The sequence below is a fragment of the Meles meles genome, chromosome 6 (genome assembly GCF_922984935.1).
Source record: "Meles meles chromosome 6, mMelMel3.1 paternal haplotype, whole genome shotgun sequence".
Classification (NCBI taxonomy): domain Eukaryota; kingdom Metazoa; phylum Chordata; class Mammalia; order Carnivora; family Mustelidae; genus Meles; species Meles meles.
In genome coordinates, this window is record NC_060071.1 from 88,476,513 (window position 1) to 88,502,814 (window position 26,302).

The 26,302-nt window shown below is 38.3% G+C and overlaps 1 pseudogene; it reads left to right on the forward strand.

Moving 5' to 3' along the window:
• The first annotated feature begins 9,163 nt into the window (after positions 1 to 9,163).
• Positions 9,164 to 10,699, forward strand: LOC123944186 (annotated as a pseudogene).
• The last annotated feature ends 15,603 nt before the right edge of the window (positions 10,700 to 26,302 follow it).

Here is a 26,302-nt window from a genome sequence, read left to right on the forward strand (position 1 = left end):
GTCAGAGCTGGAATGTTGCACCTATTAGGATGGGTGAAAGGTAAAGGTGGCAGAGGGCTGCTGGAGTGGTGCATTCTTGAAGAACAGGTGGGTCAAGTTGCCAATGTAGAGCAGGTAGGGTGGGAACCAGAAAGGAGTTGTGGTGTGCTCTGAATTAGTCACTGAGATGACAGGGAGAATATTGACATTAAGTCAGAACCGAAATGATCCAAGAATTAGGAAACCACAGATGTCTTACCAGGGCAGGAATTAGGGACTAAGCTGAGTCAGGCTGCCATGAGGAAAAGCCTTGGATTGAATTTTGTATGAAACATATCCCTCTTGGAAACCAGAATTTCCCTTTGGGTTGATGGTCAAGAACTTTCCTGGTTATCTTCTTTTTTAAAGAAATCTGGTATTTATTAAGCACATGCTATGTACCATCGCTGTTCTAAGCACTTTGCTTGTGTTACCTCTTTTAATTTTTACAACACCTCTATGGAGTAAGTAATCTTTTCTATGCCTTTTATAGAAGAAGAAACTGAGGCAAAGAAGGTCAACCAGCTTGTCCAAGGTTGCTCATCTAATGCTGAGTGTAGCTGTGACTCCATTCTAGGCAGCCTGACTCCAGAGCCTGCTCTCCAAACCATCATAGTACATGGCTCATTGCCATTTGAACTCATATTTATCATTTTGCCATTTCACTGGGCTCAGCCTAGAATTGTGAGAGATGGCTGAAGACATGCATATCAGGTCCAGGTGTTAGTCTAATTTTTCCTGTTAAGAACAAAACTTTTAAGAAAAAACTCAAAGAAGTACAACTTAAGGAAGAACATCTTTATAACTCAATTTAATATATATATTAACTCAATCTATATATATATATATCAATATATATATATTATTGATATATATATCAATATATATATATTAACTCAATATATATTAACTCAATATATATATAACTCAATCAAATTTATTTATAGAGGTTAAAAAACCTCTAGTTGGCTGCACAAAGCTCTTGACATTTTGTCATCAGAAGTCTTCATGACTGATTTTTCTCGATTTTGGGTTTGTTCATTTATAGAAGAGAATTTGGCCTTATTTTTCCTCCTTCAAAGAAAGACAACATTTATCTCCTTGCATCCTAAACTCTCAATCCCTACATTTTTCCCTCCCTGGGGGCATATTGAATTTAAAGGGGATTTCAGTATGTCCAAATGAATATGTCAGCTAATACATGTAATTAGAACTCAAGAGAAATTAAACTAGAAATACGAATTTGGGTGTTAATAATAAAGAGGTGATAGTTGAAGTTATGGGAAATAATGAAGATCTCCAAGGAAAAATATTCAAAAAATGAAAAAAGAGAGCTCAGTTCAGGTAGAAAAGACTTTGTAGATCATTCTAGCCCAATACTTTACACAAATCTCAATTCGCTAGAATAAAATGATCCCAGTTTGCTACCATACCTGTGATAACATAAACTCATTAAACTCCTACATTAGTTTCCTATCACTGTAACAAATTACTACAGTTTAGTGGCTTAAATAGCACAAAAATATAATCTTACAGTCCTGGAGGTCAAACGTCCAAAACGAGTTTCACTAGGCCAAATTCAAGGAGTTGATAGGCTGAATTACCTCCAGAGACTAGAAAGTAGAATCTGTTTCCTTATTTTTCCAGGTTCCAGAGGCTTCCTGCATTCCTTGGTTTATGGCCTCTTCCTCCATCTTCAAAGCCAGCAATATAACATTTTCATATCTCCGTTTCATTCTGGCCCTCTGCTTCCATCATCACTTCTCCTTCTCCGATTCTTCTGCTTCCCTCTTCCATCTTTTAAAGACCACTGGTGTTACATTGGGCTCATCAGGTAATCTCCCTAAATTAAGGTTCTTAAATTAATCACGTCTACAAAGTCCCTTTTGCCATATACAAAATCACATGTAGGGGTCCCGGGAATTAAGATAGAGACATCATTAGTATGTCTACCACACCCCCAAGGTAGCCCACAACCCTAATGGCTAGAAAGCTTATATTGAGCTAAGCTTTGTCTACATGTAGTTTCTATAGATTGATCCTGGTTTTGTTCTCTGAAGTCACAAATACTAAGCTTAATATCTGCCACATAACTCTCCTTCAGGTATCTGAAAATATGCCATTTCTTCAGCAGTTTCATAAAACATAGGTTTAAATTCCTATTACCCTTGTTGGTCTCTTGTGATACTTTTGGTTTATCAATACTTTTTTTGAAACTATGATGTTTTCTAATCAGCCAAGAGTAGGTAGGGCCAATGTTTCTCTGGTTCTACACACTGAATTTCAATTAATGAAGCCCAAGAGTATAGTCTACCAAAATTCTTGTCAGGACGTGTTTACCTGAATTATAGTTGTAGAGTTGACTTTTAACTGAAATGCTGGCCTTTACAACAGTTTATCAAGTAACTCTTTAGTGTCAATGAACAAATTAGTAATCCTTAACTATATGTGATCTACAAATTTAATTACATGTGAGTTTCTATCAAGCCACTAATAAAAATGTGAAGTACAGTAGAGTCCACGGCAGACCCTTGCAATATAACAGCAGGACTTGTCCAAGAGAACATTTACTTACTTTTTCTGGGCCAAAGTCATCCAAAACTAGATCTAACCACACTATAATCTGATCCATAGTTTTTCGTCTTGTCCACAAGGAGCTCAATGTTTTTCACCCTTCATATAGCATTTTCCTTTACTACCAATCTACCACTATTATCTGAAGAGGAAATAAAGTTCGTGTGGCTTACCCTGTTTTTGGTAAACTCAGGCCAGCTCCAAGTGATCAGTGTCCTCTCCTTTAAGGGTGCTCAAATCATTGAAGAAAATCCATCCTCACCTTTTTCCTTTTTCTTAACGTTTTAAATGTGAAGTTTGCCAGAATACAGTACACAGAATCTATCTTTCTTCCCTTGTTGAAAACCATGTTCTGGCTTTACCGTCTTTTGCTTCATCCTTACGATCCTTTAACCATCAATCGCTGTGATGACTTACAGCAGGTGACGGCCTCATCTGGAGATTCTCTTGGTAGGGGCAGATTTGTGTGGCAGGTTCAACTCCTCAGAGACTGATATAGTAAGGGCTGCAAAGAGCAGGTTCGGCATGTAAGAGGAATGGAGGTAGAATATGTGGAAGGTGGATCAGGTAGTACAAAATACACTTCATAGTTTTCAGTTTAAATGTTTATTTATGTAAGAGCTTCCTGACAAGGCTACAAAGAAGTTGAAAGGTGACTAGAGGAGCAATAGGAAACTTTCTGCTCTAAAGCCCAGAGCTTTAATTGAATACATGTTGACAACAGACATCAGTATACAAAGTGAAATACGTCCAGCCAACCCAACCAACAGTGAATAGGTTTTTACCACAGTTGATCGCTTCACCAGACCCTAAAAAAGACTTGTTTTTATATGTTAATAGTTTTTACTTATGCTATTTATTAAAGAAGCTATGTCAACAGAAGCAAAATCTACAAACTTGATGATCTTTAATAAATAACATGATAAAAGACTTTTGATGTGATGATTACAATTAGGTACACACCTGGTTTTGTACTGGTGCCCTTGAACTTCTGTGGAGGGCATATATTTAGTCTGTCCACAATATAGGAATACACAGGGGAAAAAGAGAATATATAGATATTGAACACAGATTAATTTAAAAAATAACTTTTAATAATGAGAATGATTTTGGGGAATGGTTATTCTTCTCTGGGTAAACTTACCCATGGTAGACTTCCAATTGATATTAATGATTAAAAACTTGATAGGATAATAATTGTAATAATACCTTCCAAATTACTGGTTTAATTTTAATTTGCCTAGGTTAGCAAGCTTTCTTCTAGCACCTGAAATCCTAATAACAAGAGTTAATAACAAGCATACAGAGAAAGACACTCAGTGTGATGAGATGCCACAGACATTGCTAATAATTACCCTAGTTATGAAAAACACAAAAATATAGGGAAAATCCAGCCTTCAGATATCTAGATGTCTCTGCATTTGGTTAGATTTTTCAACTTGATTTTCTTAGTTTTATAACATATTTCCTATTTCAACAAGAAAAAATTTAAGCACTTCTGGCACTTATAGCACCATGTTTTAAGTTTAAATGCAAAGCTAGGGACATCTGAGTGGCTCAGTGGGTTAAGCCTCTGCCTTCAGCTCAGGTCAGGATCTCAGGATCAAGCCCCGCATTGGGCTCTCTGCTGAGCGGAGAGCTTGCTTTCCCTTCTCTCTCTGCCTGCCTCTCTGTGTACTTATGATCTCTCCCTCTCTTTCTGTCAAATAAATAAATAAATCTTAAATTAAATAAAATAAAATACAAAGCTATAATATTCAAAGCAATATGGTACTGACACAAAAATAGACATATAGATCAATGGTACAGAATAGGGAACCAGAAATAAACCCATGCTTATACAATCAATTAATCTGTGACAAAGGAGTCAAGAATATAAAATGGGGAAAAGATAATCTCTTCAATAAATGGTGTTGGGAAATTGTGGACAACTGCATGCAAAAGAATGAAACTAGACAACTTTCTTACACCACACACAAACATAAACTCAAATGGATTAAAGATCTAAAAGTAAAACCTAAAACCATAGAACTCCTAAAAGAAAACATAAGTGGTGATCTCTTGGACCTCAGCCTTAGTAATATTTTTGTGGAGATTTCTCAGGCAAGGGAAACAAAAGCAAAAAGCAAAAATAAACAAGTGGGACCACATCAAGCTAAGAGGTTTTTGCATAGTGAAGGAAACCATCAACAAAATGAAAAGACATCTTCTGAATGGAAGAAAATATTTATAAATTATAAATCCTTTAAGGGGTTAATATCCAAAATATATAAAGAACTCCTACAACTCAACACCAAACCCCCTAAATAATCTGATTAAAAATGGGCAGAGGGGCGCCTGGGTGGCTCAGTAGGTTAAAGCCTCTGCCTCTGGCTCAGGTCATGATCCCAGGGTTCTGGGATCGAGCCCCGCATCAGGCTCTCTGCTCAGCAGGGAGCCTGCTTCCTCCTCTCTCTCTGCCTGCCTCTCTGCCTACTTGTGATCTCTGTCTGTCAAATAAATAAATAAAATCTTAAAAAAAATTTTTTTAAAAATGGGCAGAGAACCTGAATGGATATTTCCCTGAAGAAGATATCCAGCTGGCCATGAGACACATGAAAAGATGCTCAACACCACTCATCACAGGGAAATGCAAATCAAACCACAATGAGAGATCACCTCACAGCAGTCAGAATGGCTAGTATCAAACAGACAAGAAATGACAAGTGCTAGTGAGGATGTAGAGAAAATGGAACGCATGTGTACTGTTGGTGAGAATGTTAACTGGCGCAGCCACTAGGGAAAACAGTATGGAGGTTCCTCAAAAAATTTAAAATAGAAGGACAGGTGGGTGGTTCAGTGGTTTAAGCGTCTGACTCTTGGTTTCAGCTCAGGTCATGATCTTAGGGTCCTGGGGTCAAGCTCTGCTCTGCAAGGAGTTCTGCTTGGGATTCTCTCTCGCTCTCCCTCTGCACTTCCCCTCACTCTATCTCTCCTAAAATAAATAAATAAAATATTTAAAGAAACTTAAAATAGAAATTCTATATAACCTAGTAATTCCACTTCTGGGTATTTACCTAAAGAAAACAAAAACGTTAATTCGAAAAGATATATGCCGCCCTATGTTTATTGCAGTGTTTTTATAATAGCCAAGATATAGAAGTAACTTAAATATCCACTGATAGATGAATATATAAAGAAGATGAATATATACAATAATAATTAAATACAATGGAATATTACTCAGCCATAGAAAAATAATTATATCTTGCCATTCACAACAACATGGATGGATTTTGAACGTATTAGGCTAGGTGAGATCAGTCACACAGAAAAGACACATATTTCACTTATATGTGGAATCTAAAAAACAAAACACACAAAAATGTCAATAAACTCACAAATACAGAGAACAAACTGGTGGTTACTAGAGCAGAGAGGAAATAGGGGGATGGGAGAAATAGGTGACGGGGATAAGAGGTACAAACAACCATTTATAAAATAAATAAGTCACTGTGATGAAAAGTACAGCATAGGGAATATAGTTGATCATTGTTATAACATTGTACAGTACAAAGATGGTGATTTATAGTGGTGAGCATTGAGTAATGTATAGGGTTGTTGAATCATTATGTTGTATACCTGAAACTAACATACTATTGCATGTCAACTATACTTCAATAAAAAATGCAATGACTATTTATTCCCTTATTCTCCAAGGCAGATGTGTTCATTAGAACATAAACTCCCAGCACTGGGTATTATATAAGACTGATGAATCACTGACCTCTACCTCTGAAACTAGTAACATGCTCTGTTAATTAATTGAATTTAAATAATAAATAAATAATAAAGAGAGAAAAGGTAAAAAGATTAAAACTTATCAATTTAATTAATAATTATTATAAACAGTAGCAATTACCTTTTTTTTTCAGTACACTGCTAAACAGAAATTTAAGATATGAGTCTTGGGGCGCCTGGGTGGCTCGGTGGGTTGAGCCGCTGCCTTCGGCTCGGGTCATGATCTCGGGGTCCTGGGATCGGGTCCCGCATCGGGCTTTCTGCTCGGCGGCAGGCCTGCTTCCCTCTCTCTCTCTCTGCCTGCCTCTCTGTCTACTTGTGATCTCTCTCTCTGTCAAATAAATTAAAAAAAAAAATTTAAGATATGAGTCTTAAACATCGAACTGGGAAATAAAACTCATATACAAAAAATATAAATACAAAGAAGTATAATTATACTTCCCAATGATTGGTATATACTATATGGGTTGTACTGACTCAGAGGACATCAATTGATAAAGCCTGAAGAAAGATGTTATAGTAATATGAAGTAAATTTTTGTTGAATTAAATATATAAGCCTGGAAAGGGTCAAAGATGAAATTATTGTCGTATTTTGGAAAGAAGGAACCCTAGAATGAATTCACTCCAACTTTCTTACTTTAGAATTGTCAAAAGCAAGAATCAAAGACTTACTTCAAAAAATATTTATTTCATAATAATTCAGCGAGTGACAAATAGTGAAGTGGGGTTATGGATGAAATGAGATTCATCATAAGCTGATAATTGTAGAAGCTGGGTGATGTGTATATAAGGGGCGGTCTTTGTTATTGCCTCCACTTGTATATATGTTTAAATTTCCCATGATTAAAATTATAAAAAAACAACAAGATGGGGGGGCCTGGGTGGCTCAGTGGTTAAGCCTCTGCCTTCAGCTCAGGTCATGATCCGGAGGTTCTGGGATAGAGCCCCGCATTGGGCTCTCTGCTCAGCAGGGAACCTGCTTCCCCCTCTCTCTCTGCCTGCTGCTCTACTTACTTGTGATCTCTGTCTGTCAAATAAATTAATAAAATCTTTAAAGAAAAAAAAATGACAAGATAGGATCAGGAGGGAGACAAACCATAAGAGACTCTTAATCTCACAAAACAAACTGAAAGTTGCCGGGGGAGGGGCTAAGGAGAGGGTGGTTGGGTTATGGACATTGGGGAAGGTATGAGTGCTGTGAAGTGTGTAAACCTGGCGATTCACAGACCTGTACCCCCGGGGCTAATAATACATTATATGTTAATTAAAAAATTATAAAAACAGAAAGACAGAAAAGTAAAAAAATTATTTTCAATCAAGACTCAGACATATGGGGGTGCCTGGGTGGCTCAGTCAGTTGAGTGCCTAGCTTTTGGTTTTGACCTAGGTCATGATCTCAGGGTTGTGATATTGACCCCATGTCAGGGTCCACCTAGTGGAGGGTCTCCTTGAGATTCTCTCCCTCTCCCTCTGTCCCTCCCTCTGCTCCTACTCACTCTCTCTCTATTTAAAATAAATAAATAAATTACTTAAAAAAAAAAAAGAACATAAACTCGTAACTCTGGAAAGCAGTATGGATGGTCTTTAAAATGTTCAAAATAGAAAGTTCAAAATAGAACTACCAGCAATTGCACTACCAGCAATATACCCAAAGGATACAAAAATACTGATTTGAAGGGATACATGCACCTTGATGTTTTACAGCAGCACTATCAACATAGCTAAATTATAGCAAAAGCCCAAATATCCAGTGACTGATGGATGGATAAAGAAAAGGTGGTATGTATATACAATGGGATATTACTCAGCCATCAAAAGGAATGAAATCTCGCCATTTGCAATGACGTGGATGGGACTAAAATGTATTATGCTAAGTGAAATAAGTCAGAGAGACAAATACCATATGATTTCATTCACATGTAGAATTTAGGAAATAAAACAGATGAACAAAGGGGAAAGAAAAAAAAGAGAGGGAGGTAAATCATAAAACAAATTCTTTTTTTTTTTAAGATTTTATTTATTTATAAGACAGACAGAGATCACAAGTAGGCAGAGAGGCAGGCAGAGAGAGAGGGGGAAGCAGGCTCCCTGCTGAGCAGAGAGCCCGATGTGGGGCTTGATCCAGGACTCTAGGATCATGACCTGAGCCGAAGGCAGAGGCTTTAACTCACTAAGCCACCCAGGTGCCCTAAAACAGATTCTTAGCTATAGAGAACAAACTGAGGGCTGCTGGAGGGAGGTGGGCAGGGGATGGGCTAAATGGTTTTTGAGTATTAAAGAGAGCACTTGTGGTGAGCACTGGGTATTGTATGGAAGTGCTGAATCACTATATTGTACACCCAAAAGTAATATTATGCTGTATGCTAACTAACTGGAATCTAAATAAAAACTTGCGGGGGAAAAGAACATAAACTCCCTAACACACAGAATCCTTGTGCTGTTTGTCCTTGTACCCCCCCCCCCCCAGTACTTGGGACAGGAGGAGTTCTGAAAATGTTTATATATGAAAACATTCCCTGGTAGATCACCTATATGAAGAGAACAGAGCAAAATAGTATATATAAAGGTTTTTACTCACTTCATTTAGTACAACCACTTTTCTACACATGTGTGGTATTTATTGTCTTTGGAGAGCAAACATAGTCTGAAGCTCAAGGGAGTTCTCATGGCCTCAGCGATGAAATGAAGAGAAATGAAGAACTAAATTCCAGTTGCATGCATTTGCTTCGCTCTTAAACTTTAGTCAGAATTCTTCACATCCCTCATTCAGTGCCCTCGATAAGCTGAAAATGAGTCCTGAAGAGAGTAAGCCCCAGTCTCCAAAGAGAATTGCTTCCCTTCCCATCAGCAATGGCTCCAAAGAAAATGGGATCCATGAGGAACAAGACCAAGAGCCCCAGGATCTCTTTGCAGATGCCCCAGTAGAACTCTCCCTGGACAGCACACAAAATAATCAGAAGAAGGTGCCAGCCAAAATGCTCATTTCTCTTCCTCCACAGGAAGCTATAAATTCTTCTAAATCCCAGCCAAGCTATGAAGAGCTAGAGGAAGAAGAACAGGAAGACCAATTTGATTTGACAGTTGGTATAACTGATCCTGAAAAGATAGGGGATGGTATGAATGCCTATGTAGCCTACAAAGTTACAACACAGACAAGCTTACCAATGTTCAGGAGTAAACAGTTTGCAGTGAAAAGAAGATTTAGTGACTTTCTGGGTCTTTATGAGAAGCTTTCAGAGAAACATTCTCAGAATGGCTTTATTGTCCCTCCTCCACCCGAGAAAAGCCTAATAGGCATGACAAAAGTAAAAGTTGGGAAGGAAGATTCTTCTTCTATAGAATTTCTTGAAAAACGGAGGGCCGCTCTAGAAAGGTACCTTCAGAGGATTGTGAATCATCCTACCATGTTACAGGACCCTGATGTCAGGGAGTTCTTGGAAAAAGAAGAGCTGCCACGCGCCGTGGGTACCCAGACATTGAGTGGCGCTGGTCTCCTCAAGATGTTCAACAAAGCCACAGATGCTGTCAGTAAAATGACCATCAAGATGAATGAATCAGACATTTGGTTTGAGGAGAAGCTCCAGGAAGTAGAGTGTGAAGAGCAGCGCTTATGGAAACTGCATGCTGTTGTAGAAACTCTAGTCAACCATAGGAAAGAGCTAGCGCTGAACACAGCCCAGTTTGCAAAGAGTCTAGCCATGCTTGGGAGCTCTGAGGACAACACAGCATTGTCACGGGCACTGTCCCAGCTGGCTGAGGTGGAAGAAAAAATTGAGCAGCTCCACCAGGAACAGGCCAACAATGACTTCTTCCTCCTTGCTGAGCTCCTGAGTGACTACACTCGTCTCCTGCACTTGTCTGCGCTGCCTTCGACCAGCGCATGAAGACCTGGCAGCGCTGGCAGGATGCTCAAGCTATGCTGCAGGAGAAGCGGGAGGCTGAGGCTCGGCTGCTTTGGGCCAACAAGCCTGACAAACTGCAACAGGCCAAGGACGAGATCTTAGAGTGGGAGTCTCATGTGACTCAGTATGAAAGGGACTTTGAAAGGATGTCAACTGTGGTCCAAAAAGGAGTGAGTGATACGGTTTGAGAAAGAGAAATCCAAGGACTTCAAAAACCATGTGATTAAGTACCTTGAGACACTCCTGTCCTCACAGCAATAGCTGGCAAAGTACTGGGAAGCCTTCCTTCCTGAGGCAAAGGCCATCTCCTAATGGACCAAGGACATCAGAACCCACCTGCCTGACGCTGCCTTTTTATACACTGTCCTCCACCTCTGCTGGACTCCAGTGATGCATCCTGCCTAGGCTGGCCTTGACCCTTTCCTCCCTGCCCCCATGACCAACCTGTCCCCATTCTAACCGTTACTTCATTTAGCTTCCATATATATTTTCTTACCTGAGAGAATAGTTTCTTGCTTTAAGCAGAAGACCCGCACTAGGTGGTGGAGTTAGGGGATGGGGTGGATTATTGATATAAATATATAAATACAAATGTATATTTTTCAGGATGTGGTTAGGAACTGGGAATAATGTTTTCTGTTACTCCTGATGGTGCCATGAAAAGATTATGTAATAAAATATTTTAAAATCAGAAAAAAAAAAAGAATTCTTTACATCCCCTCACAACATGGGCCAAGTCAGTCAAGTGAAGTCACTGAGAACTTTTGAAGGCATGTAAAAGAATGATGTAAAGAACAGTTCATTTCATTTCATCTCATTTTTAAAAGATTTTATTTATTTAAGAGAGAGAGAGGGAAAGAGAGAGAACATGCAAGCAGGAGGAGGAGTAGAGGGAGAGGGAGAACCAGACTCCACACTGAACGCGGAGCCCAACACAGGGCTCCGTCTCCTGAGCCCAAGATCAAGAGTCTAAATCAAGAGTCGGTTGCCTAACCGACTGAGCCACCCAGGTGCCCAAGTGCCCCTAAAACTATTCATTTTAACAGCTACATTTGTGCACATTTAAGAAAAGAATAGTACTGTGGCACCTGGGTGGCTCAGTGGGATAAAGCCTCTGCCTTCGACTCAGGTCGAGATCTCAGAGTCCTGGGATCAAGCCCCACATCGGGCTCTATGCTCAGCAGGGAGCCTGCTTCCCCCCTCTCTGTCTCTGCCTGCCTCTCTGCCTACTTGTGATCTGTCAAATAAATAAATAAATAATCTTTTAAAAAAGAAAAGAAAAGAATAGTACTATGTGGGCGCCCGGGTGGCTCAGTGGGCCAATCCTCTGCCTTCGGTCAGGTCATGTTCTCAGGGTCCTGGGATCGCGCCCCGCATCGGGCTCTCTGCTGAGCAGGGAGTCTGCTTCCTCCTCTTTCTCTGCCTGCTGCTCTGCCTACTTGTGATCTCTCTCTCTGTCAAATAAATAAATAAAATCTTAATAAAAAAAAAAGAAAAAAGAAAAGAAAAGAATAGAACTATGTAAATTTTCTATGTATATAAAATTAGTGAATGTCCTTTGGTCTATGTCCCCCTAAACACTATCATTGTGCTTACAGTTTGGGGTTTGTACCTGTTAGTTAATCCAAAATTTGGTCCCGGTAGTCCTTTTGCACGTGTACATGTTAGTGTGTGTGTGTTATGTTTTTGCTCTTATGTTAGGATTTCTCATTTGTCTCCAGCTGTTACCGGTAACATTGCTTCACAGAACCACTTTAGGGGGCAGTTTAGAATAATTATTTAGATTTATGATCTTGCAGAGCTAGATTTTTTTGATAGAACATGTATAAGAACTTTTCTCATTAAAGTCCTAACAATAGAGAAGAGCAGATATTATCTCAACCTTTTGCAAAAGATCTGAAAGTCAATGTAGCTCTAAGAGTTTCACTTTTCTTAAGTCCCATTCTTAGCTTTCAAAATTCATGCAATATTTTGAGGAAAGAGATATGTTTGTTATCTTGATTGTGGTATTGCTACAGGCATATATGTACATCAAAACTCATCAAATTTTACACTTTCAAAATGTGCAGCTTATTGTATGTCATGTGACCTCAACAGAATAGAAAAAAGTTAAGCTCATTAAAGAATGAGTGATATATATTTATATATAGTTACATAATATTCATATATAGTTTATATATATAAAGAAATATTTATATATAACTATATAAAGCAATTATAAATGAATGCCACCAACATAATGTTGAGCAAAAGAAGTCAGATACAGAAGGGTATATAATATGTGATTCACTCTGAAGGGAGAGTAATGACTGAAACGGGGTATAAGGAGGTCTTCTGAAATGGTGATTTTGTTTCTTGAACTGAATTACATTGACTTCATGAAAATTTACTGAACTGTGCATTTGTGCACGGGATTTTGTGCTGATGGAGCTGTTCTGTATCTTGATGATGGGGGTGGTTACACAAATCTTTACATATGTGATATAATTGCACAGATTTTCATACCCACATACAAATGAGTGCATGTAAAGGTGGCAAAATTGGAATAAAATCTATAGGTTGTATTGATGTCAATTTCCAGCTTTGATATTAGATTACAGTTATGTAAAATGCTATGGGAAAAATGGGAAAAGTAGGTGGAACCTCTCTGTACTAATTTTAAATAATTAATAAATAGAAAATACACTATTGTGTTACATGGAATTTCAGTGTAAGAACATCTGTAGGATTTTCTGCTTATTTCCCATTTCTAGAAATTTCCCTCCTCTCCCTCAGGATTGTGGTGAAAGCTGTCATGGTCAGTCAATGTGGTCCCAAACCTAGATGACAGTAGATTAGTCCAGAGGTGGGCATCTGTCCTAACGTGGACGAATTAGAGAATTTTTCTGGAATATGGCATTTGGACTAAGGGAGCCATCTCTCTTTTTTATGTCTGGACTATAACTTTTAAATTCAAGAGCTTCCAGACTGTCCTCTTTTCCATGATGTGGTCAGGGGAAGCAGAAGTACCTGGTCTGCAGAGAAAAGGTGGAATGAAACAGATGCACAAAGAGAGGGAGAGGCAGGAGGAGAGTGTCTTGGACATTTGCCTTCCTGGCTCCTTATGTGCAGTTGAATTTCCATCCTTGAGTTCTGGGAGATGCTTCTATACTGTATAATAAATTTGCCATCTTATCTAAATAAGACTTATTTGGATTTTGATTACTTGCAACTGTAAAGAATCCTAACCAATACAACTAGGAAGACACAACATGAGAAGTATTTTTATTTTATTTGTTTATTTGGGGGGGGGTAAAGATTTACTTATTTATTTATTTATTCATTTGGCACAGAGAGAGATTGAGCACAAGCAGGGGGAGCAGCAGGCAGAAGAGGGAAAGGGAAAAGCAGGCTTCCCACCCAGCAGAGAGCCCGATGTGGGGCTCCATCCCAGGACCCCATGACCATAACCTGAGGCAGATGTTTAACCAACTGAACCACCCAGGTGCCCCTAGAGTTCTTCTTTAATTTAAGAAGCATGACTTTACCATATCTGAGATAAAGATTTCCACTTCTCCATAGTACAATTGGACAGGATGTACTAAAGATCACTTAACCACCCATCTCATTTTTAGGTGAGGAAACTGAAGCCAGAGAGGTTAGGGACTTAGCCAAAGTCATACAACCAGTTTGTAGAGGATCGGTTAGGGACTTAGCCAAAGTCATACAACCAGTTTGTAGAGGATCTAGAACCATCCCTGTGTCACCTCCTTCACTTTAATATTACATCGTATGTCCTGGAGGGGAAGCACCGGCATGTTCCACTGAGGGTTTTATTTGCTTGTTTTCAGTTGATTAGCTACACAACTAATTATTCAGGATATGGTTAACAAGGACCTACTTGAAAGATCAAGTGAATAAGGGATAAGGAATACAGATATAAATAGAGTTATAATTACAGGCACTTACGACTAAAAATATTTTTAACTTTTATCATTATTAGTCATAGAAATATTCCATTTGTCACTTAGAACAGATATACATAGTCTTCTGAGAGTCAAAGGAAAACTCAATTTCAGGACCGATTACTCAAACATTTTAATTCAAAGAGTGATTGTCTGGAATTGAGGGAAAAAAATGTGAGACTCTATTAAACAGGATGTCAATACTCATTTTGACGTAAACTTCCTGAGAAGTGGAGGTTTGCTCTGAAACTTCCTGCTTGGTCATAAAGAGGAACAAGGCAACTGGAACGCGTTAGTCTTTCTCTCTCAATCTGGTCCAATGTGGCTGATTTAAAATGCTGATTTGGGTTTATTCTTAAGAAACACAAGTAGCCAAAGCACAGCATTGTGTTAGCTGTATTTTGGGAGGCACCTATAAGGTGAGAAAGAAGTTATTGCCCAGTTTTAAGTAAAGAGAATTTTGATAACCACGTGACTTGCTGGAAAGCAAAGCACAGAATAGAAAAAGTGTCATCTGCAGCTTTCAGTTTTATGTTCCCGTAATGGAAGTAGCTGCTCTTAACCACGGCCTGGCACATTGGATGCTTAAAGTTGTAGCAGTCCGATGAAAGTTGTCTGCCACTGTTGGCTGTACCCCAACTCTCTGTGCTGGGGGGTGCTGGGGGCAATGACACAGCCCTCTGTTAGGTATACATGCAACTCTCACTACTCTTGTTCTCCCCTAAACCTGCAGTGGTTTTTGTTGTTGTGTTGTTTTGTTTTGTTTAGGTAATTCCTTTAGTAGAGGGCCCCTTTCATGCAGATTTCCCAGAAGCAGTGATCCTAGCTCTGTCACCACCCCAGGGGCATGTGTTGCTGTCCTTGATTTGTTTTGTTTTGTTTTTGCTGCCAACCCCTAAATTCAATTATTGGTCAACGGTGCTGCACACTGTTTCTTGGTGATCTCACTCCAGCGCCAAAGGGGACCAAGCACCATTCTTACAGTCTCTGGGTCTCTTTTGGCTCCACATGCTGGTTTGGCTTCCCTGTGCCTCTCTCAATAGGTGCAGAGTCTATTACTCTCTAACGACCACCTCTAAGATGGCGCCTCCAGGTCCTTGGTCTTCACTTCCAGCTGCAATCGCCTGGGCACCCACTCGTTCACATTCTTGATAATTCAAAAACTTTGAGCTGGGGGAAGGAAGAAAACTTTTCTCATTATGTAGTTCTGAAAAGGAGATAAATAACTAAAAATAATAACTGCTAAAGAAAAGGAAAGGAAGGAAGGAGTAAAAAGGAAAGAAAGAAAGACTTCCCAGTTTTTAAGATTTTTTTTTTCTTGGGGAGGGCACCCAACGCTTTTATGTTTAGTTGTCTTCCCAATGTTCCCACTCCTCTCTGGAACATTTTAAAATTTCTTCTTGGCCTATGGCATTGCACCTTCATAATATTGTTTTGCCAAGAAATGTATCATGCCTATGACTTTGATATTAATATTTGGCATAATGTTAATTTATCCCCTCCCCCCAGGGAAGTCCCATCACCTTGCAGCTCTGTCACAGAGGCTAGGCCAACAGAAGGAAAAATGTATTTAATTTAATTTCGCAAATCCTTGTTAAATGGAGAGGTACCTCAAGATAAATTGGAAGTTCATACTCCTACACCTGTGAAATTCTGATAAATATCAGACATTGACAGTTGATATCATGAAGGTACTGACAATATATAGACACTCAGAAAGTGATGACAGGAAGAGCGATCGCCAAATGAGAATAATGGGATTTTAGAGAAGTAGACTTTGTTTAAAATTATCATTCTTTTCTTTGATGACAAAAGGAGTATCAGCTTTTTCCTCTTAGAAATTTGAAATACACAGAAAATCATGGGGCACCTGGGGGCTCAGTTGTTTGAGTGTGTGACTCTTGGTTTTGACTGGGCTCATGTTCTCATGGGTCTGGGATCAAGCCCCCTGTCAGTCTCTGTACTCAGTGTGGAGTCTGCTGGAGAGTCTCTCCCTCTCTCCCTCCCACCACGGGCAAGTACTTGCACCCTCTGTCTCTCAAATAAATAAAAAATCTTAAAAAAGAGAAAAAGAAAGAAAGAAAGGAAGAAAGAGAGAAGAAAGAAAGTCACAGGAAAGCAGTAAGAAAGACAAAAGCCACCCTTGTGATAATCACCGTTTACCTCTGGGCATATATCTACGTTTCAATTTATATGTACACTTATACATAAACAAATGCATATATGTTATATATTCTATATAACACGTTATAACCTCATTTTTTCCTGCATTTCAAATCCACTGCATAATCCTTGTTCAAAATACAGATTACGAGCATGCAAGAAGGATTCTTGTTCTGATATAATGACCCAGGAGTAATTATTTCAATAATTTTCAGACCCAAGGTAATTATTAAGGCATGTCAACGTATAATTGTGTGCCCTTTTAAGGAAAGAGTTAGCTCTTTTCTACTGATATCTGTGAAGTTTTCTTCATTTCAACCACATCAGTTCATATTCTCTGCTTCTATCTATTGCTATTATGAAGACACATCAGTATTTTAATAGACTGGCACTACTTTTTCTTTAAAGACCAATTGGCATAACATTTATTTATAAAATTCAAAATGTTCCTCAGTCATATAAAATGCAGAAGAATGATGCCCTCAACGCTGATTTCAAGGTAACAATATCAATGTCACGTCAATCATGAACAGCAACTCCATCTAGATTTTATTCATATATTGCATATTACATTGTCATTAGTCTTCCATGGAAAATTAGATATGCATGAATCCCACCGAATGAAGAAGGGCATTTCATATTGTTCATGCAGAAACAACCAACCACATAATTTCACATACCCACAAGGAATAAAAGAATTTCATGAAGTGATTCAAGAGTAGAAATACATTAATATTTGCTAGTCACAAATCTCAAGTAGTGTCAACATAAAAAAAGCTTATATGGAATTATTTATAACTGTCCAAAAATTTATCCCCTTAATCTTTTGAAGCATAATAGCATGTACATTATCTAAGAGTTTAATTTTGGATTTTTTCTTACAAGTATTCTGATTTAAAGTAATATCTGAAAAGAGTGACTGGCTTACTACTATGTGAATTCTGACACTTATTGACATTTTCTTTTCAATTGAATACTTTTTTATATTTTGTAACCTCATTTTTAACCTAACAATATATTGTGAATATTTACTCACATCCTGAAATATTCTTCTTACTTGATTGTCATTTCAGAATATGGTTGCTCTGTACTTAATCTCTATTAGATAGACATTTAGTTTGTTTCCAGTTTTTTTATTTTATTTTATTTATTTATTTGACAGAGAGAGAGCATGCGAGAGTAGAAGCAGGGGGAGCAGCAGGCAGAGGGAGAGGAAGAAGCAGGCTCCCCACTGAGCAAGGAGCCCGATGTAGGACTCAATCCCAGCGCCCCGGGATTATGACCTGAGCTGAAGGCAGACACTTAACCTTTGGAGCCACCCAGGCACCCCTATCGCCAGTGTTTAACCAGTATAAACAACACTGTGTTGAACTATGATACATAAATAATCTTGTAAATATCGGATTATTTTCTCAAGTTCCTACAGATGACACTGCTTAGTCAAGGTATTTAAATATCTTAAGGCTTCTATCACACTCCTATCTGCAATGTCTGAGGGTCTCATATTCTAATGGGTAGAACTTTTCTAGGGGTGACAATATTTCTTGCTTGAAGCTTGGTTTGTTTTGGAGATACAGAAAGTTATATAACAGAGATTTTTGTCCCTGGCATGCCAAACCAGGAAAGAGACACTGTGCCCTCTCTATTTTCCTCTGCCAATTTGGTGTTTGTTTTGTTTTTTTAATATTTTATTTATTTATTTGACAGAGAGAGAGGTCACAAGTAGGCAGAGAGGCAGGCAGAGAGAGAGGGAGAAACAGGCTCCTCACTGAGCAGAGAGCCCGATGCGGGGCTCGATCCCAGGACCCTGAGATCATGACCCGAGCCGAAGGCAGAGGCCTAAACCACTGAGCCACCCAGGCGCCCCCCAATTTGGTGTTTGATTGAGGAAGGGTAAGTTTGTGTTTAAGGTGGTGTCACACACTTGGCACGTGAGACACGGTATGTAGATCAAAGAGGAGAAAGCTCTGGGCGTTTCTTATCTCCAATGGGCTCTTGCTAAATGCCTTCCCTATAATATTAAGCCATCCACTGCTGGTGGACAAAAAAGGGCTTTCTCACCTGAATGTTCTCTCCTTCAAAGGTGATAAGTAATTTTGTTATTTTCATTAAATACTCATGACCTGAAAGATTAGGTCTACTCAGAGACATTTTTTTTTTTGTATTTAATGATAAACTATGAATTTTTACTGAGAGAAAGAAAAAGAAAACCATGTGGCATTAATATTAATTCGAGTATATGCATGATGAGAGTTACTCCCTTCCTGTTTTAATGAATATGGCATTAAGTGTATATATCTTGATTTTCTGTGGAGTGCAACCTATCATTGAGAGATTTCAAAGCCGTTATTTAAGATGTTGATACAGAATGTATAGATGTCATAAGTGTGTGGTTTAACCTGTTAGGGCACACTTAGAGAAGTGAACGTGAGTATATTATTGTCACTTTATTACAAATCTGCATTAGGAGGTACACGCACACATACAGCGTAATATATAGGTATATATACTATATTATATAGACATATATACTATACTATATAGGTATATATACCTTTTGATACTATATATGGCATATATAGTCATCCTTGAATAACAACAGGTCAAAGGTTATTGAAAAATATTATGTCATGCAAAACTTCATTTGGTAATTTACTTTCCTTGCCTAGCATTCTCCATCTCACCTCTCCCCCAGCTAAGATAGACACCGCATAAAGACTGTGACTTTGTCTATCTTGTTCATGCTGCATACCTGTCTTAAACAGTTCCAGATATGTAGTAAAAGGTCTGTAAATACTTGCTGAATGAATGAAAAATAGAGCTATATTTTTAAAAGAGTAAAAAAAAAAAGCACTGAATTTATAAAATACTACAAACAAATGTTCCAGAGGCATCCAGTTCAAAAACAAACCGGATTTGCCAACAGAGTTGAAGTTTAATCTAACTCCAAACTTTATTTTTTTACTTTTTACTTTTTTAAAGACTTTACTTATTTATTTCAGAGAGAGAGTGAGAGAGAGCCCAAGCAGGATGAAGAAACAGGCTCCCTTTTGAGCAGAGAGTCCTACTCAAGGCTCTATCCAAGGGCTCCGGGATCCCAGGGGTCATGACCTCAGCCAAGCTGAAGGCAGAAGTTTAACTGACTGAGCCACCCATGTGCTCCTCTAATTCCAAACTTTAAAGTGGTAGCATGCATTACTGGTTCAACAAATGATGTAATTAGATATCAAGAGTAATAGTTAAAGCTCAGAGCGAGTAATAAAGACATAGTGGAGTCCATAATACCAGTGTCAAAGGTAATCCTTGGGGTACTGACTGAATATTTGAGAAAAGGAAGAGATCAATCCATTTAGGCAGGTAGATAAGCCTATGGAAGGTCAAATAGGAGGTAACTGCAGGAACAATTTGGGTTTTTTTTTTCTGATTTGGGGGCTTCTCCTTAATCTCTGTTTTTTTTTCATACTTTATCTTCCAAAACAAAGGATTCATTAACTTTGGATGATCTGATCTTTGGTAAATAGATAACTTAAAAATTTGGGGAGAATTAAAGTATGTTAAACTTAATGGAAGCTTAGAAAGCACGTCTTTTTTCAGATGACTACTATACGCACCCTTTAAAACTTGACTTTTAACTGAAGTCTTAAATGTTAGAAGGCAGAAACCTTGTTTGATTTTTTAAAACTTTTTTATTACAAAATGTATCAATATACCAAAGACCATATAAAACATATAGATTTTAAAGAACTAGTGAAACATCAGTGTATCTACCAGCTTGAGAATAACTTCTTAAATTAACCACTTATGAGAATTGTCGACTTGATTTTTCTCCCATTGAGTTTTCAGAAAATGGTGGCTGTTTATTTAAATAGATAGGTCTTTTCAAATCCACAGCTCTAATAATTTCCACTACAGAATACTTGTTTCCAGAATTGACCAGAATTGGCTATAAGCTTGAAGTATATTATTGTTCAAAGTAGTGGAAAATTAAGTACTTACGGCTTGTGAAAATGGAACCTCATAGTTTTTTATTTTTAATGGAAAGGTATGACTGGAAACTATAATTCTTTAAGATTAATTTCTAAACTCAGAAGTGAGATTACGACATAATCACTTGGCAAATATCAAAGCTTTTTCTGGGCAAAATAACTACCTTGACTGGGTAAAAACTAAATCTTCTCAGATGCATATCAATTTCTTCTTGAGTGAAATTTCACTTAGAGGAAGTTACTGTCTATCAAATGGAATCTGTATTAATTTTCTATTGTCGTGCGACAGGTTATCATTTAGTGGATTAAAGCAATAGACATTGACTATCTTATAGAGTCTATAGATAATGGGTAAGGAAGCTGGACATGGCTTATTGAGTCTGGGTCTCTCACAAGGCTGCAGCCAAGGTGTTAGTTGTTGCTGCAGTATTCTTAATGCTTGATTGTAGGTGGGTCCACTTCTATCTCCCTCAGGAGGATGTTGGTAGGATTTCGTTCCTCTCAGCATGTTGCACTAAGAGCCTCAGTTCCTCACTGGGTATTGACTGGGGGCTGCCCTCTGTTCTTTGCCACCTAGACCTATCCACTGAGTAATTCACAACATGGCAGTCTCCTTCATCAGTGAGCAAGGGAGAGAGAGGAAGACGGAAGTCAGCCTTTTGTAATCTAATCTCAGGCATGACTTTCCATCAATTTGCCATATTCTATTCATTGGAAACAAGTCACTGGGTCCAGTCCACACACACTGGAGGAAACTACAGAAAGAAGTGAAAGCCAGCAGATGGAGATCATTGGGAGCCTCAAAAAAGAAGCAGAAGATGCCATATTTTTAGGGGACTGGAGGAGGATAATCACCACATCTCCTGCCCTTCGGCACCCTTACATAGTAACATTTCTACTGTGCCTTCCTTTTTATCAGAAGTAGCCTTCCGGGCTCCTTTCATCCATTTGACAGGAATGCGGACAATACAGCTTTTAGGTGATTAGGGTTCCAGAAGCCGGCTGGAGAGATAGCTGAATTACAAGCCCTTTTCAACGGCACCATGCTTTATGTGTGTTTGAAACTTGCTGTGTCTTTGGTCAGCCCAAAGGTGATTGATTTTGTTTGGAAAAGGTGAGACAACTCCTCTGAGGTAATTTTTTTAATACTCACTGGGGAAAGTATATTTATTTTTTCATGTTAAGTTTTCTTTTAAAAGTAACTTCTTCTTTCATTCTGTAACTTGTGCTGCAAATGACCGTATTCTTTTTGGCCTCATTAGAGTTAATAGCTGGCCACTTGAAAATTAAGTTTTATGCTCAATATCTTCCATGATTTAAGGAAAAAATTTTCAAATTTTACTTATAAGCGCAATTGGAGTGGAAGGGTAGGTTTTCAAAAAGCTACCCATGCTAGGGTCTGTTTAATACTTGAAGCTATAAAATTGAGATATAACAAACGATTCAGAGAACTTTTGATATGTCTTCTAAAAGGCTTTGGGATATTTAATTATTATCTACTGCTACAGTGGTGCGCTTGGGTGGCTCAGTTGGTTAAGTGTCCAGCTCTTGGTATCAGGTCAGATCTGGATCTCAGAGTTGTGAGTTCAAGCCCCGTGTTGGGCAAAAAATAGCTTGTGCTACACTTTGGCAAAGTATCATGATTGGGGTTTTTTTTTTCTGCATTTCTCAATTTGTCATTTCAGGCTTTTTTTTTTGCCTTTCCCACTTTATTACTTCCTCCATCTTGTCAAATTACTCAAAACACGAAAATTTGGATTGTTTATTTAATGAAAAAGTTATTGGGAAATTTAAAAAAAATTGTGGTATGATTTCTACTGTCACCAGAGACCAGAATTAGTCTCTCCCCAAAATAACTTAGAAAGTGGACAGAATGTATGAGGTCATAGTTTTCAGGGATCAAACAGCAGGCAGCGATTTTTCAGAGAAATAAACAAACAAGGTGAGTCCTATCATTCTCCTGGTTGCAGGAGATTTTTCCACACTGCAGCCCAGGGAAGAGGAACCCAAGCAAAGCTTGGGCACCTCCAAGCAGAGGAAACAGAGCTGGGAGATCTGGGAGATGAAGGCATCAGAATTTCAGGGTGAAAACCAGAGAAGCGAGCTGCCCAAAAGAAGAGCTTGGAAGAGTTCCTCTTGAGTCTTCAGCTGAGTACTGATCAGCACAGGCATGTGAGAAAACTACCAAGGCTGAAGAACAAAGATCACTAGACAAGAAGAAGCAGAACAGCACTTGGAGTCACACAGGGCAGGAGTCATTTGTGTTCCTACCAGACAGAGTGGAAAGACCTAACGGGGAGGGCTTTGAGCAGAATCTTTAGAAGGCTATTGCCTTGGTGGTTGGTTCAGTAAGCCTCAAATTAAAGGCTGTTCTGGAGCTGCCTAACAAAGCTTGAAACCGAGGCTTGAAAGTAACATAACTGCATCCCAGAAAGAAGCCCCCTCACCCCGCCATGGTTAGAGGGATACAAAGAAAATCCAACCCAATGGCATGCAATAAAAATTTAGGAGACGTTCAAACAAGCAAGAAAATATAACCTATAATGAAGAAAATTTAATCAATAGAAACAGTCCCAGAAATGGCCCAGATGACAGAATTAGTTAAATTAATTAGGAATACTAAAACAGCTATTATAATACGAACTCCATGTCTTCAAAAATGTAGAGGAAAGTGTGAGCATAAGAAGAGGTATGTAAGATGTAAAAAGGACCTAAACCAAACTTCTAGAGACGAAAAAAGAAGCAATGTCTGAAATGAACAATACTCTGAACGGGATTAATAGCAGACTGGACACTGCTGAGTAAAAGATTAGTAAATTTGGATGTCTGGCTGCCTCAGTCAGTAGAGCATGCTGCTCTTTATCTTGGGGTCATGAGTTCGAGTCCCATGTTGAGTGTTAGAAGTTACTTAAAAAGAAAAAAAGATTAGTAAACTTGTAGATATGGCAATAGAAATTATTCAAAATGAAACACAGGAAGATAGAAGACTGAGTTTAAAAGGAACAAAGCATCACTGAATTACAGGACATCCTGCAGCCTAACATGTGTCCTTAAGTTTCAAAAGGGGAAGAAAACGAGGAGGGATGGAATGCAGAGAGGAAGAAATAATAACCTCAATTTTCTAAATGTGATGAAAAGTATAAACTCACAGATCCAAGAAGCTCAATAAACCCTAAGCAAGAGAAAAAATGAAATAAAACACAGCCATTCATATCAAAATGCAATTGTCGAGGACCAGTAACAAAAAGAAAATATTAAAAGCAGCCAGAGAGGGGCGCCTGGGTGGCTCAGTGGGTTAAAGTCTCTGCCTTCGACTCAGGTCATGATCTCGGGGTCCTGGGATCGAGCCCTGCATCCCGCTCTCTGCTCATCGGGGAGCCTGCTTCCCCCCTCTCTCTTTGCCTGCCTCTCTGCCTACTTGTGATCTCTGTCTATCAAATAAATAAATAAAATCTTTTAAAAAAATAAATAAAATTAAAAAAATAAAAAATATAGAAACAAAGGTAAGAATGAAAGAAGCAGAGCCAAATCGCACAAGGGACATTCTTACAATACTGAAAGAAAAAACCATCAACCTAGAACCCTAGACCCCGCAAAAAATCTTTCAAGAATGAAGTAGAAATAAAGACATTTTTAGATGTATAAAAGCTGAGAGAATTCATCACCAGCCGACCAGTTCTAAAAATGCAAAAAGGAAGTTCTCTGGGTACAAGGTAAATGGTCACTGATTGGAAATGTGGATCTACACAAAGAAATGAGGAGCACTAGAAATGGTAAACGTGGGGGTAACTATAAAGGACTTTTCCCAGGGCTCCTGGGTGGCTCAGTGGGTTAGGCCTCTGCTTTCCACTGAGGTTATGATCGCAGGGTCCTGAGATCAAGCCTCATGCTGGGCTTTCTGCTCAGTGGGGAGCCTGCTTCCTCCCTCTCCCTCTGCCTGCCTCTCTGTCTACTTGTGATCTCTGTTTGTTAAATAAATAAATAAAATCTTAAAAAAAAAAAGACTTTTCCCTTACTTTAACAATATCTTTAAAATAATGATCTGTTGAAAGCAAAAAACAATAGCAATGTATTGTAGGGCATATAATATATGTGGAAGTAAATATTACAACAATAGCACAAAGGCTGGGTGGGGACAAAGGAACATATATGGTTATAAGGTCTTTATACTATATATGAATTAGTATAATATTATGTAAGATAGACTGTGATGACTTAAAGTTGTACACTGTGAACTCTAGTGCATGAGTTAAAAAAACAAGATGTATTGCTAATAAGTAGATAAAGAAGATAAAATCAAATCTCAAAAGTGTTCTAATTAATCCAAAAGAAGATAGGACAAGCGTTGGGGGCGGGGGCGGGGAGCAAACAAAGAACAGATGAGATGGGGCACCTGCGTGGCTTAGTTGGTTAAGCTGACTCAGTCGGCTGAGCCTTAGGCTCAGGTCATGATCCCGGGGTTCTGGGATCCAGCCCCTCATTGGGCTCCCTGCTCAACCAGGAGTCTGTTTCTCCCTCCCCCTGCCCCTCCCCTGCTCATACTCTCTCTCCTTCTCACTTTCTCTCAACTAAAATAAAAATAAAATCTTAAAAAAAAAGAACAGATGAGACAAATAGAAGACACAAAGAAAAATGATAAATTTAAACGTAATTACATCAATAATCACAGTAAGTGTAATCGTATAAACACAAAATTTAAAGGCAGAAATTGGGGGCACCTCGGTGGCTCAGTCTGTTAAGCGTCTGCCTTCTGCTCAGGTCATGATCTCCGGGTCCTCCGATGGGTTCCCTGCCCAGCTGGAGTCTGCTTCCTCTCTGCCTCTGCCCTCGACTCATGCTGGCTCTCACTTTCTCTCAAACAAACAAACAAACAAACAAAAAAAAAGAATAAAGGCAGAAATTGTCAGAGGCAAGCATTAACCTAACACCAAAACCAGACAACGACATTTCAGTGAAACAAGAACAACTCTAATTACACATCAGTATCTCTTGTAGACAAGGATTTATCCAAATCAAATCCAACAACTGACAAAATGGTTTATGTCATAACCAAGCAGAGTTTATTCCAAGGGATGCAAAACTCGTTTAATATTTGAAAATCAAACAATGTAGTTCACAACTTCTGCAGACATAAAAAGAAAAATCACGTGATCAACTTAGTAAGTGTAGCAAAATAATCTGACAAAATTAATATCCACTTATACTACAAATTTCAGCCAACCAGGAATAGAAGGGAACTTCATAACTAATAAGGGAGATGTAATGAAAACCTGTCGCTAATATCATACTTACAGTGAAAGACGAAGTGCTTTCCTCCCAGCAGACTGAAAACAAGGTTTGTTTTTACCACTTCTGTTAAACATTTTACTGGTCGTCAGAGCTACTGCAGTAAGGCAAGTAAAGAAATAAAAGTAAATAGACTGGAAGGGAAGAAGTAAAATTTTTTCTGAAGGTATCACCAAGAAACCCACTAGAACTTGAAAGTGAATTTAACAAAATTATAGACGACAGGTTAATACATCAAAATCAACTGTATTTCTAGATAACTAGTAATGATCAGAAATTTAAAATTTTAAAACACCATTTATTAAAAACATTAAAAATATGAAATGTTTAGGAATAAATTGAACAAAAAAGCACAAGACCTGAAACACCAAATGCTATAAAAATTTGCTAAGAAAAAATTAAAGAGTTGAGTAAATGGAAAGATATACCTTGTTCTTGGGTTAGAAAACTCAATATTGTGTTGTTGTTATTTTAAGATTTTACTTTATTTATTTTATTATTTTTTCACATTTTAATTTCAGCATAGTTAACATACAGTGTTATATTTGTTTCAGTGTACAATATAGTGATTCAACGATTCTATACACTGCTACTCAGTGCTTATTATGATACGTGAAATCTTAATCCCCCTCACCTATCTCACCCAT